General features: G+C 35.9%; 1 pseudogene; it reads left to right on the plus strand.

Annotated features, from left to right (window-relative positions):
• The first annotated feature begins 4,162 nt into the window (after nucleotides 1-4,162).
• The window catches only part of LOC114493624, a 55,608-nt pseudogene continuing 40,317 nt past the window's right edge, over nucleotides 4,163-19,453 (plus strand).

Here is a 19,453-nt window from a genome sequence, read left to right on the forward strand (position 1 = left end):
AATGGTTTCTATGCCTTCTTGGGGCTTTGCTCTATGCCAAATACTTTGTTAAGTGCTTTACTTACCTATCACTTTTATTTAATCTTCACAACATCCTTGTGGTGAGCATCATTATCCCCATTTTACAAATGACCAAACTAAGGCTTAGAGAGGTTAGGCAGCTTGCCTGCAGTTACAACATGGGCAAGCAACTTCTCTAAGGTTCAGACTCAAGTCTGTTATGACTCCACAGATTAAGCTCCTAGTCATTAATGTGCCTGAAATGTTTCTCTGAACAGAAGCCATTTGTATGAGGAAAAAATACAACACACATAAATATGACACAAATGGTCATGTTATAAAAGCACAAAAGTATTTATTTTGAGAAGTGTAATTTACAAAGAAATAAGGAAACAAGATAAAAGCCATCTTTACAATGAAAGTTTTACTTTGCAATAACACAGTTTATCATAACAAGCCTGAGGTTCTTTACATATACATTGGTTGATAGATTACCTTGCAAAGAAACAACAAATTGAATTGTCACTTTGTTGTATAGGTGAAACTTCAATTGCTTTCTTTCTCCCCTCTTCTTTGAATCAGTATATACAGAGGGTAAAAGAAGTAGTTAAGCACAATTCTATAATTGTTTGGTGTACATAGTTTAAAGAGCTATAGCTGAGGAAAGAATTGAGATTATAAAGTTCCATAAAAAAGACTCACATTGTGTACATAATTTCGATATATTTTGTGTGTACAAATACTCATAACTATAAAGCAAACTCTTGTAATTTAAACAATTGAGCCATTGTAAGTAGATCTCAAGTGCTTCAAATTGATTGCTTTGACTTTAAGTGACCAATTGAAATGAAAGCTATTGATTGTTGTATATTTATTCTTCTTTACATCTCCCTACTGTCTGATCACTCTACTCATATAAACTTTATCGGACCCTTCCTGTCAATATCCATCCACCTTTTCGGCACTCCTCTCTTACAAACCTCCTCAAATACACTAAAATTTAGCTATTTAAAAATATAATCACCTCTCCTTTAGCCAGCCCAATTGTATGATATAACCATTATAAAATTATAAATATAGTATTTAAATATATTCATCTATTTATAATATTTTTTATATTTTATGTTAACCTCTCATATTGTTAACTTTTTGACATAGTAGAAACTGGTTGACTGTTCCTCAGACACATCTGACCTTCTTTTGGGGCACGATTCTGGACTCCATTCCTGTTCTTGCCCCGGAGCTAGATGTGGTCATGTGATGGCGTTCTCGCCGTTGCAATGTGATTGGTAAAAGTGCGCTTCCTGATATGGCCCATAGAAAACTGTCAAGTACCATCTTCCATGTTCTTTTACTCTGCTAGGTTTACACAAAAGAGCATGACATCCTCAGAGGTCATGCCTTGGAGATGATAAAGCCCAGAAGGTGAAGGGAGCCCAGGCCCCTCAATCACCTAGCCCATCAAAAGGAAAGCCTATTTTTGACTATTTAAATATCTCATTACATCTTTAGTTGGACATAATCAGTGTTCCCTCCAGGGTGAGCAAGCCAAAAATCAACAAAGTTAAATTAACCAAAGTTACCAAGTGACAGAGCTGAGATCCACACCATGTCTGTCTGGCTCCCAGCCCTTCCCACTACACCATAATAATTCCTTTTCCCTTCCTTGCCTAAGACTCCAAATTAAGCCATGTTCTTGAAGAGAAAAATGCCCTAAACATATTACTTGAGACATGACCAAAAAAAAAGAGGAAAATAAAGAAAATTAATAAATTACTTGAAAACACAGGTTTTTACATTTGTACTTGATATTTTTTTATTGGTCCATGCACTTATTTGATGAAAATCACAATAAACAATTTCATGATGCAATCCTCAACTTAGTAAGTCATTGATATGACTCTGTCAGAAAAGCTATTGACAATCCAAAAATATATATAACATACTTATCCTAGAAAAGAATAAATAATGAATTAGAGTATTGATTGCTTACTATGCCATGATTTTGTTAAAAATAAATTAAAAATAACTGCTAAGGTAATACTTGTACATTTATGTCATATTAAAGCATCATAAAACTTATCCTAGTCTCTATAAGAAACCAATAATTTTCTCTCGAAAGGGTGTAATACATTTCTGCTAGATAGGAAAAATTGGTTTGAACTGTGATTTTAACTTTGGTACACTTTGATGCAAAGAGTAGTCAAAACAGTCATTTTTAGTTATCTAGAATAATCACTTTATATTTAAATAATAATGAGAAAGGAATCTGTTTTCCTTTTGAAAGTCTATTTCCTCCCTCCATTCTCTAGGAATGCACAAAAAGGAAAAAGGACTCATGGACATGGACAACAGTGTGGTGATTGCTGGGGGGAGGAGGGTATAAGGGGACTAAAAGGTAATGAGAAAAATACAATAAAGATTAAATAAAATTAAAAAATAAAACTATTAATTTATAACTTAAAAGAAGAAATAATGCTAAAATTCCAACTTTTTTTAAAGTTTAGTTTCCAAATTGCCATTGTGAATAAAAATAATCAGAGCAAAAATACTCTCAATTTTCTACTGTGCCACTGTATGCTCAGTTGACTTCTCTAGTGAACATTAGAATGTTCATAGTGAACTTTCTTTATCTTGGACTACTAAATCTTGTAAAACTTTTATCCTGAAGATTACATTAAACTGAAAAGTGAGTAGAAGCTAACATAGGAATACTGAAATATTTAGCCATTACAGACAATTTTGCAGATAAAATTTGTAACCACAGTATTTCTTGGCCAGAGGTCACCTGTTTTTTAGATGTCATTATCCATTTTGTAAAAAACTGATAAATCTTGGAGGTTTCCCATTGATGTTTTAAAGAAAATACAGTCATTTGTGGGTTTTTTTGCATAAATTACACAATGGTTTTCTATACCTACAATTAAATAATCCTATACCTACAACTGGATATCTTTTAGGAAATGAAAAAATCATTTATTTGTAAATGTTATTCTCCTTAAATACATGGACAAAACAATATGCAGTTTTCCTATGATAGCTAATTAAAGATGGTTCTGCAACATAAAAATATTCATGTCCAGTCAAGATCTTTCAGGCCCTGGCTGGTGTGGCTGAGGGGTTTAAGTACCAGCCTGTAAACCAAAAGGTCGCTGGTTCAATTCTCAGTCAGGGCATATGCCCAAGTTGTGGTGCAGGTCAGGTCCCCCATGTGTGTATGAGGCAACCACACAGTGATGTTTCTCTCCCTCTCTTTCTCCCTCCCTTCCTCTCTGCCTGAAATAAATAAATAAAGTCTTTTTTTAAAGAAGTTTCTTTTAGAACTCTTTCAGAAGGGTGAAATATTTTACCAAAGTTAATGGACCGGAAAAATTTTACAAAGAATTGGTGAACATTAAGATGATCCAGGGACTTCTGGCCAAGATAGAGGCATAGGTAGACACATTTCACCTACTCACACAAACCATAAGAAGGACCACAACTGCCAGAAAATTGAACTATATGGAAGCCTGACAACCAAGGATTTAAAGAAGAAATGTTCATCCAGATGGGTAGGAGGGGTGGAAATGGGGACCTGGGGCAGAGAGGACATGGTGTGGCACCCAACAGTAGAACAGTCGGTCCCACATTCACATGTGGTGGGTAAAAACCAGGAGGGACACATGGGGAGTGAGCCATCCCAGTCTCAAGCAAGACCACACAGCCCAGGGCTCGAGTGCTGGGAAAATAATGTCTCATAGTGGGGTTTGGGCTGGCAGAAGAAATATCAGTCTCTCAGGAGAGTCTATTTAAAAGACCTACAGAGCCCTGGAACATACACAAATGCACCCACTTTGGGATTAAGCACCAGGGCATCAGCTGAAGGGCTTCAGTCACATTCTGGAAGTAAGGGAAGTGACTGCAAATGGGGCAAGATCTGAGCAAGCAGCTTTGTTTCCTCCCAGACCAATCCCCGGAATACTGCACCACAAAGTGGTGAAGTGGGTTGCCCCATCCTGGCCAATACCTAAGACTATACCCCATACAACATAACAGGTGTGCCAAGATGGAGTCTTCCTAATACACAGAAACAAACATGGGGAGGCTGCCAAATTGAGGAGACAAAGGAAATATGGCTCAAGTGAAAGAATAGATCAAAACTCTAGAAAAAGAACTTAGAGAAATGGAGATACCCAATCTGTCAGATGTAGAGTTTAAAACACTGGTGATAAGGATGCTTAGAGATCTCACTGAGTATGGGGAACACATAAGGTAAGAAATGAAGTCTACGCTAAGTGAAATAAAATGAAATAAAGAAAAATCCACAGGGAGACAACAGTTAAGGGAAGGAAGCCAGAGTTCAAATAAAAGATTTGGAATATGAGGAAGAAATAAATAGTCAACCAATACAGAATAAAGAAACAAGAATTTTAAAAAATGAGGAGAGAATAAGAAGACTCTGGGATATCTCCAAACATGCCAACATCTAAAACACAGGGATGCCAGAAGGAGAAGAGAAGGAGCAAGAAATTGAAAACTTTTTTGAAAAAAATAATGACAGAAAACTTCCCTAATTTGTCAAAGGAAATAGACAAACAAGTCCAGGAAGCACAGAGAGTCCCATACAAGTTGTACCCAAAGAGGGCCACACCAAGACATATAATTAAAATGTCAAATGTTAAAGATAAAGAGAGAATCTTAAAAAAACAGCAAGAAAAAGGCAAAGAGTTACCTACAAAGGAGTTCCCATAATATTATCAGCCGATTTCTCAAAAGAAACTTTGCAGGAAAGAAGGGACTGGCAAGAAGCTTTGCTTGCAACTTTTTCAAAGTGATGAAAAGCAAGGACCTACAACCTAGGTTATTCTATCCAGCAAAGCTATCATTTAGAATGGAAGGGCAAATAAAGTGCTTCCCAGACAAGGTAAACCTAAAGTGTCTCATCATCACCAAACCACTATTATATGAAATATTAAAGGGACTTATTTAAGAAAGAGGAGATCAAAACTATGAATGTTAAAATGACAACAAACTCACAATATCAACAACTGAATCTAAACAAAAACAAAAATAAACTAAGCAAACAACTAGAACAAGAACAGGATCATAGAAATGGAGATCATATGGAGGGTTAGCAGGGAGGGAGTGGGGGAAATGGGGGAAAAGGCATAGGGAATAAGACACATAAATGGTATGTACAAAAAAGATGGGGTGATGTTAAGAATTGTATAGGAATGGAGAAGCCAAAAAACGTATATACAAGACCATGGACATAACTAAGGGGTATTACTGAAGGGAATGGGGGTATTGGGCAGAGGAAGGCAAAGGGGAAAGAACCTGGGACAACTGCAATAGCATAATCAATTTTATATATATATATTTTTATAAAAGATGATCCAGACAACATCATCAATATATGCGAAATTCTATATGTTCATGTCCCTTAGATTTTTATCTTAGTGTTGTCAGTGTATCTCTGAATTCCCTTTTGTGGGTACATGGCAGGATAGTTTGTGTAAATTTATTTTATGGCTATGTCTGTTTGTTTGGGGAGCATCCACAATTCAGAAGATCAAGAGCCCAACAGAGGAAAATTCTACATCCCCATATTATAGTGTTGAACTTTGCCTCTGCAACATTGATTCCCCTTTCCTCCTACAACCACTGTTTTGATAATCCCCTTTCTCTACTCTGGTTCCATGTGGACTAGAGTGGGTTTCAGCTCTCTGACTGCGTGACTGGAATCCATGGCTGAGGTTCATTAAAATATTACCTAACCACAATGTTTATTCAATAACGGGTATCTGAATTAAGCCAGTCTTGTCAGAGCAAAGGCCAAGAGTTTTGAAAGGAAGTAAGGTTGAGGTTGCTTGTGAATGCAGCCAATAGAAGATAAAGCTTGAGAAGAGAAATAGAATCTTTTTTCAAAAAATAGAATCTCAATGAAATCTTAATAAAATCATTTTTATCCCCAAATGCAGTTGTACTTGCAGCCAAAGTACTTTTGGAATTTTGTATTATGTGACCTGAACCTAAGGCATGTTTTTTTAAAACTCAGAACATGTTATATAAATGATCTTACCTGACTCGTCTTTCTTTATTTCCTCAATTTTTTAAATGAAAGCAGGGGACAAATTAAAATGGCCATCCTCTATTCAGTGCAAGTCAGAACAACAAAATTAATAAATCTAGTTTTCCAAAATAGCAAAAATGATTTCTGCCATTCTTTCATACTAGCAATTTTATGGTTGGTGACTTTCCATAGGTTAAAGTCCTTTACACAAGAGCATGCTGGGTAGAGCACAAGCAAAACATTCTCAAGACCTTGCTCATTCACATTAATAATTAATATGGTTTTAATTTACTGACACCACTTGTGCTGAAAACCAAGAGTTACAGTACTTTTACCTACGAACCACTATTCTTAACTGGGATATGAGTCATTAAAACAAAAATATAAATGAAAGCAACAAAAAAATGTGGTATGAATATAAGTGATATTACTCAGTTTATGCATAAAAATGTGATTAAAGAAACCCAGTGTGATATACTAGTTGCAGAAAAAATTTGAAAGCATGTAATTTTTTCAAATTTTTGATTAAAAGTTATTTTCCTCTTTGAAATTAAAAATTGGTTTTCTGTCATGCTCCTTGTCAAAGCCATTTAAGTAGATTAGGTTAGATGTCCTAATTACAAGTTGTTGGCAGCCTGTGTTTATTCTGACACAGTCTGACAGGTAGACTGTTTGTTTGTTTTAATTTAAAGAGAATTTACTACCCATAAAAGGAGGACATTGATGGTCCTAAAATTAAAATCAGTTCCCTATTCTCCAACTAAAGAGAGTCCAATCTAAGACAATGTATGTTTCCATACCAATTTCTCATAGGTGAGAATGTATTTTATACTCCACAATAATTCAATCCCTAACTTTTCTCTTGAGATTGCCCACAAGGGTGCTAATTGCATTGGTGACTTTTGTTACACTCACATTAAGAATTATTCTGAGTTCTCAACATCGTTTTACATAATCAAACAGCTGGCAGATAGCAATGACATTTTGTCACTGCCAGCACTACCATTTTTGATCCAGAAGACTCTATAATCCATTAGCAATTTCACAACAACTGAAGGCCCATTTTTTCTTTCTTTCAACACAAAACTATGATTGTTTTACACTGACTTCTAAAGAAGCATTTGACCTATTCATGGATGGGTGCCTTAAATTGAGTCTTCTAGTATGAAAATATTTATGTAGGCCCTGTTGAACAATTTAGGAAAGTCTACAAATTGGTTTGATACTATTATTGTAGTAGACTTCAAATGTTAGAGTGTACAATCATTTTACTTGGCCAAAGGTTTTTAGTAGTTTTATACATATAACCATTGCTGTGATGCATAAAGTGCTTAAATTTTAAAAACAAAATTGTAAAAGATGAGAAGGCACACACCTCAATGAGAAAAAAAAGTGCAAAGAAAATGAACAGGTAATTCACAAAAGAGTACAAAAGTTCAAAAAGTTAATGTCACTGGTAATAAATGAAATACTGAATAAAACAATGCTGACAGGTCATTTTTTACCTGATTACCAGAGATAGAAAAGAACAATGATACCTAGTATTAAAACTAGTATAGTCTTGGCCCTGGCTGGTGTAGCTCAGTGGACTGAGCATGGGCTGTGAACCAAACCATTGCAGGTTCAATTCCCAGTCAGGGCACATGCCTGGGTTGCAGGCCAGGTCCCCAGTTGGGGCCACATGAGAGGTAACCACACATTAATATTTCTCTCTCACGCTTTTTCCCTCCCTTCCCCTCTCTAAGAATAAATAAAAATCTTAAAAAAAACCACTAGTATAGTGCAAATGGAAATGTAAAATGTCATAATAGTTCTGTAGGAAAATTTAACAGTACATATAAAATCACTTTTTAAAAAAAGCATTTTTCACTTTTAGGAATTTATCCAAAAGGAACAATCAAACATGGTGCAAAATTATTTGAATGAAAATGTTCATGACTACTTTAAGCCATACACCAGCCAGAAACCTGTATCATGTGTATGTTTTTTCACCTGTGTACCTTCAGTGCCAATTTAGTATCAGATGTACTATAGGAATTCAATACCTGTTTAGATAATTACTTACATTATAAAAAGATTTTACTCCATTTAAATATCTAGAATTATGGCATTAAGTAAAATAAATTATGGTCCAGTTTTACAATAAAATATTACACACCTTTAGAATATAACACTAGTCAATATTTTTTGATATGGAGTGACATTTACAATAAACTAAGTATCAAGTTACAAAATAATATAGTTTAATTTTATAAAAATTTTTAAAAAATATTTCCAGAATATATTTTACACTATAATATTGGGAGTGATATTTCAAAAATTTATGTGGAACCTTGAATGACCCCAAATAACTGCAGCAATTTTGAGAAAGAAGAACAAAGTATGAGGATTTACAATACCCAATACCAAACTGTATTACAAGTCTACTGTAATCAGAACAACCTGGTACTAGCATAAAAACAGACACATGGACCAATGAACAGAATAGAGAGCCCAGAAATAAACCCAAGTCTCTATGGTCAATAAATATTCGACAAAGGGGAAGGCAACATAAAATGGAGGAAAAATAGCCTCTTCAACAAATGATGTTGGGAGAGCTGGACACCTACATGCAAAAAAATGAAACTTGATCACCAACTTATGCCATACACAAAAATAAATTCAAGGTGGATAAAAGACTTAAATAATGTTGTGACACCATAAAAGTCCTTTAGGAGAACATAGGCAGGGAAATCTCAAATATTCTACACAGCAATATTTTCACTGATATGTCCTCTAGAGCAAGAAATATAAAGGAAAGAATAAACAAATGGGATCTAATCAAAATAAAAAGCTTCCTGCACAGCTAAAATAAACAGCATTAAAATGAAAAGAGAGCCAACCATATGGGAAAACATATTTGCCAATGATATCTCAGACAAGGGTTTGATCTCCAAACTATATAAAGAACTCACATGACCCCACTCTAGGAAGACAAACAACCCAATTAAAAAATGGGCAAAGGATTTAGACACTTCTCCAAGGACATACAGAGGGTCCAGAGACATATGAAAGGATGCTCAGCATCACGAGCCCTTAGAGAGATGCAAATTAAAAACACAATGAGGTATCACTTCACACCAGTGAGAATGGCCATCATAAACAAAGCAACAAACAAGTGTTGGAAAGGTTGTGGAGAAAAGGGAACACTAGTGAACTCTTCATGGAAAAGCAGACTGGTGCCGCTACTAAGGAAAGCAGTATGGAATTTCCTCAGAAAACTAAAAATGGAACTTCCTTTTGACCTGGAAATTCCACTGCTAGGATTATATCCTAAGAACCTTGAAACACCAGTCCAAAAGAACCTATTACCCCAATGTTCATAGCAGCACAATTTATAATAGCTAAGTGCTGGAAGCAACCTAAGTGCCCATTAGTAAATGAGTGGATCAAAAAACTATGGCACTTTTACACAATGGAATACTACAAAGGAGAAAGAAAGAAGGAGCTCCTATCCTTTGCAACAGTATGGATGGAACTGGAGAGCATTATGCTAAGGGAAATAAGCCAGACAGTGAAAGACAAATACCATATCATCTCGCCTTTAAGTGGAATCTAATCAACAAAACAAGCAAGCAAACAAAATTAACCAGAGACATTGAAATTCAGAACAAATGGACAGTAACCAGAGGGGAGATGGGAAGTGATAATTGAGGGAAAAGGGTGAAGGGTTTTCAGGAACGACTACAAAGGACACATGGACAAAACCAAGGGGTGGGGAGTGTGAGCAGGGGAGAGAGGTGGGGATGGCTGGGGTTGGGGGGAGTGTGGTGGGGGAAAAAGGCAGAAAACTGCACTTAGACAACAATAAACTTTTTTTAAAAAGAGTTCTATCAGTTCTAGTTGAGTTGATCATCTTTGCGAAGCATATAGAGAAGATATGACAGGAACCACAGTAATTTGATATGTTTCTCATTAAATGTTTCTTTATGAAAACTTAAAAAAATATTTCCAGAATATATTTTATACTATAATATTGGGAGTGATATGTATGAGTTATGAAATTCAAGTCTCTTTTATTCATCTGTATTTTCAGAATGTTCTATAAAACCTGTGTATTAAAATCCTATAATAACACCTGGCTGGTGTGGCTCAGTGGATTGAGTGCCAACCTGTGAATCAAAGGGTCACCAGTTCAATTCCCAATCAGGGCACATGCCTGGGTTGCAGGCCAGGTCCCCAGAAGGGAACACATAAGAGGCAACCACACATTGATGTTTCTTTCCCTTTCTTTCTCCCTCCCTTTCCCTCTTTCCAAAATTAAATAAATAAAATCTTTAAAAAAATCCTATAACAAATAAGTGAATTTTTATAATGCTATAAAGAAGTGTTTTTCTTATTTATTTATTTTTATTGTTGTTCTATTACATTTGTCCCAATTTTTCCCCAAGAAAGTTTTTCTTAGAACAACAAGAAAAGCAAAAAACATTAAGGCAAAGATTAAAATTATATAAAAATTGAAATTTTCTCTATTTTATATCATAAACTATAATTTTAGTCTTGAGGCTGTGTTGAAAAAGGAGAGTCTTCGTCTTTTAGGGATACCTATTGAAATATTTATAGATTAAATGGTACAATGTATGGGATTTTCTTCAGCCTAAGAGCTGGGAAGAGATTAGGTAAGAGAATTAAGTAGAAGGAACAAAAACAAGTTTAGGCATGAGTTCATAATTGTTGAAGCTAGATAATGAACAAATGAATTTTATATATGTATTTCTACTATTTTGATATTTTGCATATGTTTTAGAGTTACATCACATAAATGGTGGGGGAAAATAAATACAACTATACTTGAACAACAATTTAAAAAGTTAAAAAATAGTACAAAAGTATCTTGCATCTTTTAAAAAAGGAGGCTGGCTGCAAAATATAATGAAATAAAGAATAAAAAGAATACATTTGATATTACCATAAAATAAATTTCATCTTCCTTGATAAAAAATTTTAATGCAATAAACAAAAGTGATAGAACCTATGAACTGTGGAAAGCATTGTAAAATGAATAACAAGTAATTGAATAAACTCTTAGTGTGTTATAAACTCATAAATCAGTTAAAAATTAAGTTGGCAAAATACATGAACAATTCACACAAAAATGACAATGGCCAATATGTATATGAAAATAATTATATGCTTAAATAATTATATAATAAATATACCTAATATTCAAATAAATTTTATATAAAATAAGATGTTTCTTAGCTAATAACAGTATTTTAAAATGACAAAAATTTATTTCTAACTTGATTACAATGGCAATTTGAAATTCTCTTGATAAGTATGTCATTGTCACAAACTTTCTGATAATATGTATTAAAAATCTTAACATTTTAGTTATTCTTAGACACAGCAATTTTACTCCTAGGAATATAAACTAAGAAAATAATCATAGATGTGTGCACGAATTTATACAGATAAATATATCAAAGTGATGTTTACTATAATAAAAGAAGTGTAAATAACCTAAATGTGTAAAACTAGGAGCATGAAGTCACTATGGTAGATTTATCAATGTTCATCTTTTCATTCATTCATTTATTTTTTTCAAAAATATTTAACCAAGTGTCAGACATTATTTAGGCACTGGGAATACAGTCACAGATAAAGACACATTTCAGAATTCAAGGAGGCTCATATGATAGGGAAAAGTTGGGGGCAGGGATGGTAACCATTGCTGCAGTAATTGAGGAAGCCTCCCTCAGGGGGAGGTGAAAATGGTGAATCCTGAAAAATAAGAAGAAATCTGTCATGCAATGACCAGGGGTAAGGGAAATCTAGAACGTTAAAATAATTCTGTAAGTAATATCTAAAACAAAAAATGTTCACATCAAATTAATTGGGAAATAAACAAGTGTCAAAACCACATATAATACAATAATGTCTATAAATATATATCATGTATAATTGGAAGGATAGATAAAATTTTAACAGTGGCCATTTTTGAGTGGTAGGAATGTGAGCAGTTTTTAATTTCTTTTTATTTATTACTGATTTATAAGTTTTCTATGATAGGAAAATAACATTCTATAATTATGTTCTGCATTGCAATACAAAAACAATGAATTTAAAAAGACTAATTAAGAGTCTTTGCATTGACAGAACTATGGTTTCAAACGTAAACACGCTGGAGTTGAAGGTGTGCCAAGTACTGCAGCCATAGATACATGTTGCGCACCTTTCCTTAAGGACTGAGTGCACTGCAGCATTTGTAAAAATGGTGACAGTGACACAGATAACTGACCATGTAAATTGCCAGGGAGCTCATACCAAGATTGACAGACATGATTTACTTGAATGATTCTACTGAAATATTGGACGAGACTCATTTATTGAACACACGCTGTATTGCCAAAACACTTTGTCAAGTAATATACATCAGTAGACAATGTAGACAGGACTTCCTTAGTCACAAAACTTGTATTCCAATTTTTGTCCTTAGAGGATGATAAACTGAGTAAGTTTTCTATTCAGTAGTTTTATTAACATTCACTCGACAAATATTTATGGAGTGCCTCTAAGTCAGAAAGCATTCTAGGTAATGAGGATATAGCAGTGAACAAATAGTCCCAACTTTAACCACAATTTAGACAAATTTCAAATAAGGAAAAAAATAACTGAGACATAACTAATAAAACTGTTATCTACCTGAATTTTAACATGTGAATTGTTCATGAAGATGTAATATGTAAAAAAATGATTTTCATATTTTTTATTTATTAAATCTTAGCTAGATATTAGTGAAAGTATTTTCTATCTTTCCTACTAACTTGCAAAATGGTAGTATTGATCAGTATAGGATAAACAGATAATATTGTTTTCAAAGAAAAAAAGACACTAGATGGACCTGGAGATTATTATGCTAAGTGAAATAAGCCAGTCAGAAAAAAACAATACCATATGATCTCACTTATATGTGCCATCTAATGAACAAAATAAACTGATGAACAGAATAGAAACAGAGGCATGGACCCATGGAACATACTGACAGCTGTCGGGAGGGGAAGGGAAGGACTGGGCAAAGAAGGTGAAGGGATTAGCCAAAGAACATATTGGGCTGGCCAAAAAGTCCACTACATTTTTTTTTCTGTAAAATAAAAGACATGTTTTTCATTTTCACTAATAACTGTATTGATTTGGATATTTTGAGTATGTTGTCTCTCTCCCATTATTGGCTTCTAGTAGGTTAAGGCCAGGGTGCTGCTAAATATCTTCCAATGCATAAGACAGCCCCACAGCAAAGAATTATTTGGCCCAAATATCAATAGTGCCAAGAAATTTGCAAACCACTTTTGACAAACCTCAATCAGTCACAGCACCTTTTGCATACACTTCACAAATTGTTTTTTGCATTTCAGTTGCATTTTTACCTTTCTTGAAATAATAAACATAATACATTGAAGGTGTGTATTTTCTTCCATCTTCAATGTTAAAATAGCTGCACAAAAGTTCACCAATTTTGATAATTTTTTCTAAATGCACACTGATATGACAGCTGTCACAGTACAATCTAACAAAATTGTTTTGAATGAAGTTAAAGACAGCTAAGCACTACCACAGCCATCATAAGGAAAAAAATCTAAATGAATTTTTTGGCTAACCCAATGTATGCATAACCCATAAACACAGATAACTGTGTGGTGATGGCCAGAGGGAAGCAGATGAGGGGGATGGGTAGAGGTGGGTAAAGGTGTATGGGAATGGGGACATCTCTAATAGTGTCAACAATAAAATAAAAAAGAAGACATGGGAGAATATTCAGGTTGCAATGTTAAAAGAAAACAAAATTCACCTGCTGCACATTTTTCTTATTGCAATTCCCTAGGCAAACCTCATCCTCCCAAGGACTGCCAGAGAAGACAACTAATAAAGCTAAGCGACACACAGAATGTTGCCAATGCTAGATGGTGATTGACTGGAGAAGTTATGATGGATAATTCATTCTAGTGGCAAGCACTCTGAGCAAGCTCTAATGTAATTTCAGGCTTAATTATTTGGAAAAAAGGTAAATGACACATGAATGAAATCCATAAGTGATACAAACCTGGGAGTTATAAATGCCAGTGAGAAGAGGAAATAGGGCCAAGGTGTAGGGGAGTAGCACGTATCAGCAGGCAATAGCCCAGAGAAGCTCCACTTGGAAATATGCAGTTGTGGAGGACTAATGCTGTCTGCTGGGCCTGTCGACTGGAAAGCTATATCTAAAGGTTTGCACACCACATGCTTCCTCCTGTACATACATTACTGTACTGTATATACTTTCATGATCGAGATTTGTAACTCTCTGACATGATTCCTATTTAAAGGTTCTACAGATAAATAAATTTCAAAAGTGCAACAGAAACATTGATTCAAGTAGGACCCTGGAACAGAGATGGGGAGAGTTAATGGGGAATTGATTAGCGGGAATTGAAGAACAATACAATGAGCATCATTGGATTTTACAATTACAGGTGCTTATCTCTGATCATGGTTCAAAACTGCTTCTAAAATCCCCAGTGCAAGCCCTGGCTGGCATAGCTCAGTGGATTGAGTGCGGGCTGTGAACCAAAGTGTTGCAGGTTCTATTCCCAGTCAGGGCACATGCCTGGGATGCAGGCCAGGGCCCCCAGCAACCGCACATTGATGTTTCTCTCTCTCTCTCTCTCTCTTTCTCCCTCCCTTCCCTCTCTAAAAAATAAATAAATGAACTCTTAAAAAAATCTCCAATCCACATGCCCTTCCTAGCAAAAGATTCACACAGCAACAATCCTTCTCCCACATTGTTCATTTTCTTTCAGTCTAATTATCCCATTAAGGTTCTTTCTTAAACTGTGACATCAAATTTTGTAAGCATGCCAGCTTAAATTGTTTCTCTCCATCATATTTTACTCTGCATGGAACTGGGTATACTACTGAGGTGGGATTCTTTTCTACTAGGCAGTATTTGAGCATTTCATAAGTTGGCAGATATTGCTTCTCCTGTCATGGCCTACCACAAAGGTGATTTGAGGAATCAGAGTACATGTTTTTCCAAAATTCATTTTCTCTATAAGAAATAGATTTTTTTCTAAAATGGTAACATGCACACCAATGTTCATAGCAGCACAATTTATGATAGCTGAGTGCTGGAAACAGCCTAAGTGCCCATCAGCAAATGAGTGGTTAAAAAAACTGTGGTTTTAAACAATGGAATATTACACAGCAGAAAGGAAGAAGGAACTCCTACCATTCCAGACAGCATGGATGAAACTGGAGAGCATGATGCTAAGTGAAAAAAAAACAGGCAGTGAGTGACAAATACCATATGATCTCACTTTTAAGTGGAACCTAATCAACAAAATGAACAAATGAGCAAAATACAACCAGAGATTTGGAAATAAAGAACAAACTAACAGTAACCAGAGGGGAGGAGAGATAGGGATAACAGGACAAACAAGGGAAAGGGTCATCAAAGAACATGTATAAAAGACCCATAGACAAAGACAACGGGGAGGGGAAGGAATGAATGTAGAAGGTGGGGATGGGTAGGGTGGGAGAGAGCAATGAGGGGAAAATTGGAACAACTGTAATTGCACAACAGTAAAAAAAGGAAAAAAAGAAAAAAGAACAAATAAAAATAAAGTAGTAATATATAAACACTAGTGTTTATTGACACACTGTATTTTAAGGCATATTAAACAAAAGAAAAATACAAAAATGTTATTAGCACCTAGTTTACAAGTAATATTCTTTCTGCATCTTCAATTCTTAGCTTTAGTATTTAACAGTCACTGGTTCTATTTTCACATCAAACTACCTGGAACTTTTCTTGGCGTTAGAACCTCCCAAGAGAAGCCTTTGGGATTTATTATCTTTTTTTTTTTTTACTTTTCAATTAACAGTTGACATACAATATAATATGAGTTTCAGGTGTACCCCCCAGTGATTAGACATTATGTAACTTATTAAGTGATCATCCAGATAAGCCTTATACCCATCTGACACCATACATAGTTATTATAATATTATTGACTATATTCCCTATGCTGTACTTTATACCCCTATGATTATTCTGTAACTACTAATTTGTACTTATTAATCCTGTCACCTCTTTCTCCCATCTTCCCAAGGCTCCCCCCATCTGGCAACTGTCAAAATGTTCTCTTTATCTATGAGTCTGTTTTTGTTCTGCTTGCTGTCTATTTTTTTTTTTTTGGATTCAATTGTATATATATATATATATATATATATATATGAATTATATATATATGCAGGCATTTTATTGTTCATATTTTTTATCTTTTTCTTTCTCCTTCTTCATCTTAAAGAAGACCCTTTTTAACATTTCATGCCATACTGGTTTGGTGGTGATGAACTCCTTTAGCTTTTTCTTGTGTAGGAAGTTCTTTATCTGTCCTTTAAGTCTAAATGATGGCTTTGCTGGGTAAAGTAATCTTGGTTGTAGGTCCTTTGTTTTCATAACTTTGAATATTTCCTATCAATTCCTTCTATCCTTGAAGTTTTTGTTGAGAAATCACCTTACTGTCTTATGGGAGCTCCCTTGTAGGTAACTAACTGCTTTTCTTTTCCTATTTTTAAGATTCTCTCTTTGTCTTTAAACTTTTACATTTCAATTATGTTGTGTTTTGGTGTGGGTCTCTTTAGGTTCCTCTTCTTTGGGGCTCTCTGTGCTTTCAGGGCTTATATATCTATTTCCTTCATCAAGTTAGGGAAGTTTTCTGTAATTATTTTTTCAAATTGGTTTTCAATTTCTTCTCTCTCTTCTTTTGGCACCCTTGTGATGCAAATGTTGGTACAGTTGAAACCATCTAAGAGGCTCCTTACACTACCCTCATTTTTTGGATTTTTTTTTCTTTCTGCTGTTTTGATAGTGTGTTTTTTGTTTCCTTATATTCCAAATTGCTATTTTGATTCTCAGTTTCATCTACTCTACTGTTGACACCTTGTAAATTATTCTTCATTTTATTTAATGTATCCTTCATTTCTGACTGGTTATTTTATGCTTTCCATGTCCTTGTTTGTGCTGTTAAAATTCTAAGTTCATTGAGCATCCTTTGAACTCTGCATCTACTAGATTGCTTTATCTCCATTTCATTTAGTTCTTTTTCTGGAGTTTTGATCTGTTCTTTCATTTGGGCCATGTTTCTTTGTGTCCTCATTTTGGCAGCCTCCCTGTGTTTGTTTCCATGAATTAGGTAGAGCTGCTATGCCTCTCCTGAACTTGGTAGAGTAGCCTAATGTAGTAGGTATTCTGTAGGGTCCAGTGGCACAGCCTCCCCAGTCACTCAAGCTGAGCACTTCAAGTGCCCTTATCTTCCTTTGTGGGCTGTGTACTCTTCTGTTGTAGTTGAACCTTGATTGCTGTTACCATTTCAGTGGGAAGAATTTACCCACAGATTGATTGACTGCAAAGACTGACTGTGAGCCCTGGCTGGTGTAGCTCAGTGGATTGAACGTGGGCTGTGAACCAAAGTGTTGTAGGTTCGATTCCCAGCCAGGGTACGTGCCTGGGTTGCAGGCCATGACCCCCAGCAACCGCACATTGATATTTCTGTCCCTCTCTCTCTATCTCTCTCCCTTCCCTCTCTAAAAATAAATAAATAAAATCTTAAAAAAAAAAAGACTGACTGTCACTACAAACAACCTTGATGACCAGCTCTGCAGGGGTCCACACCACAGACCAAGACTTACTTTAGCAGGACTCTGATGAGTCTTCCCCTTGAGCATGTTGCTTGTGGATGTGGTTGGGCAGTGCTTCAACATGATCTGAAGCTGTCCATTAGGTGGACTCACTCTGGGGCCTCCCAGGAGGCTCAGGTTAAGGTCAGCCACTGCTTGTGTTCTTCCCAGGATACCTGACATGAGCTACGAAATCATTTGCAGATGGCTGTCATTTGTGCTTGGCCTGGAGGTATACAGGAGAGGCCAAGCTGCAAAGTCTGGCTGCTGCAAGTACCAGTCCTGGGGCCACTTAGGAAGAGGTACAGGGCATGATGAGGCCAAATGCTGTTTGTCTGAGAGATTTTAGGAAAGTCTGAAGCACAAGCCAAGAGGATATTTGTATAGAAAAGCCACTGGAAATTGATTGGGGGGGTTTCACAAGCTGAATGGGGCAGGGTCCCAGGGAATCACCAGGGCATGGTAAACAGTGTGAGCCAGGTTGATGGAGACTCAGATATGGTGCACACCTGCTGGTTCTGTGTCAGAAAGTTTCATAAAAGAAACAATGGCTTCTGCCAGCACTTCTGGCTGGGAGAAAGCTACTCCTCTAGCTTGCACCCTGATGCCATACAGTTCAGCTCCTCTCTATAAATCCCTGGTGCCTTTCAAGCTGCTGCCCTAGTGGTGGAGCTCAGCATGTAGTCCAAATTTATGCCAGTTTTTTAAGAGAAATTGCCTACAACTCCAGAAGCCCTCTGCTTCCCTCAGCCACAAATCCCACTGTTTTTTTTACAGCCAGAAGTATGGGATCTCCTCTCCTAGTACTGAAACTCTGGGCTTGGGTCTCTGGTATGGGGCTGGGACCCCTTGCTCTTCAGGGTGGACTTCTGCAGCTGAGATATTCCTCCTGATTTTTATCCTCCACACATAGGTGTGGGACCAGCCCATTCCTTGTCTCCACCCCTCCCACCACTCCTGATGTGGTTTCTTCTTTACAGCTTAATTGTAGGACTTTCATTCTGACAGATTTCAGGCAGTTTAAATTATGGTTGTTCTGTAGTTTAGTTGTAATTTTGATATGGAGACTTTTGGGATCTTGATGGCCAAACCTTTCATCTGCACAGTTCTTCCCTTATAAAAGCTTTTGACTTACCTTTGTTGGGTCAGGGAGCAGTGGTACTGAAGACTCTCACTTCCTCACCAACCATTATTTTCCTCTTTCTTCTCTTGGAGAAGTCAGAAAGTCACCTTTTTACCCCACAAGGACTGACAAAAGCTGAAAACTATCTATACCTGTGATAAATACTATGTTAAAAACTGATTACTTAATCCTTTTCCTTCCCCAGAACTCATTTGTATCCACCATCCCCTCGCCCTTGAACAGTTTTACATTGGCCTCACTACAAGTACAGTTCATCACCTCTCAAACAAGTTCCAAATTAGAACCTACTGAATCAGTTTGCATCAAAACACTTGGAAATGTAGCTAGGGTTGTGCTAATAAATGTTAATAATCTGTTCTGTAGTAGGACAAGCAGGGGTATTGGGGTGGCCTGACTTGTAGCATATGCATTTTCTGTGGTGTAAATACTTCCACCCTGGCCTGTTCCAAGCTTCCAATATGATGCCACATACATGAAATTGGAAAGAGACGATAACAACTAGCTCATGTGAGCCAGTACATGAGGCTCCAACACACCAGCAGTTTTGCTTAACTTAACTT

The sequence above is a fragment of the Phyllostomus discolor genome, chromosome 3, assembly GCF_004126475.2.
Source record: "Phyllostomus discolor isolate MPI-MPIP mPhyDis1 chromosome 3, mPhyDis1.pri.v3, whole genome shotgun sequence".
Taxonomy (NCBI): domain Eukaryota; kingdom Metazoa; phylum Chordata; class Mammalia; order Chiroptera; family Phyllostomidae; genus Phyllostomus; species Phyllostomus discolor.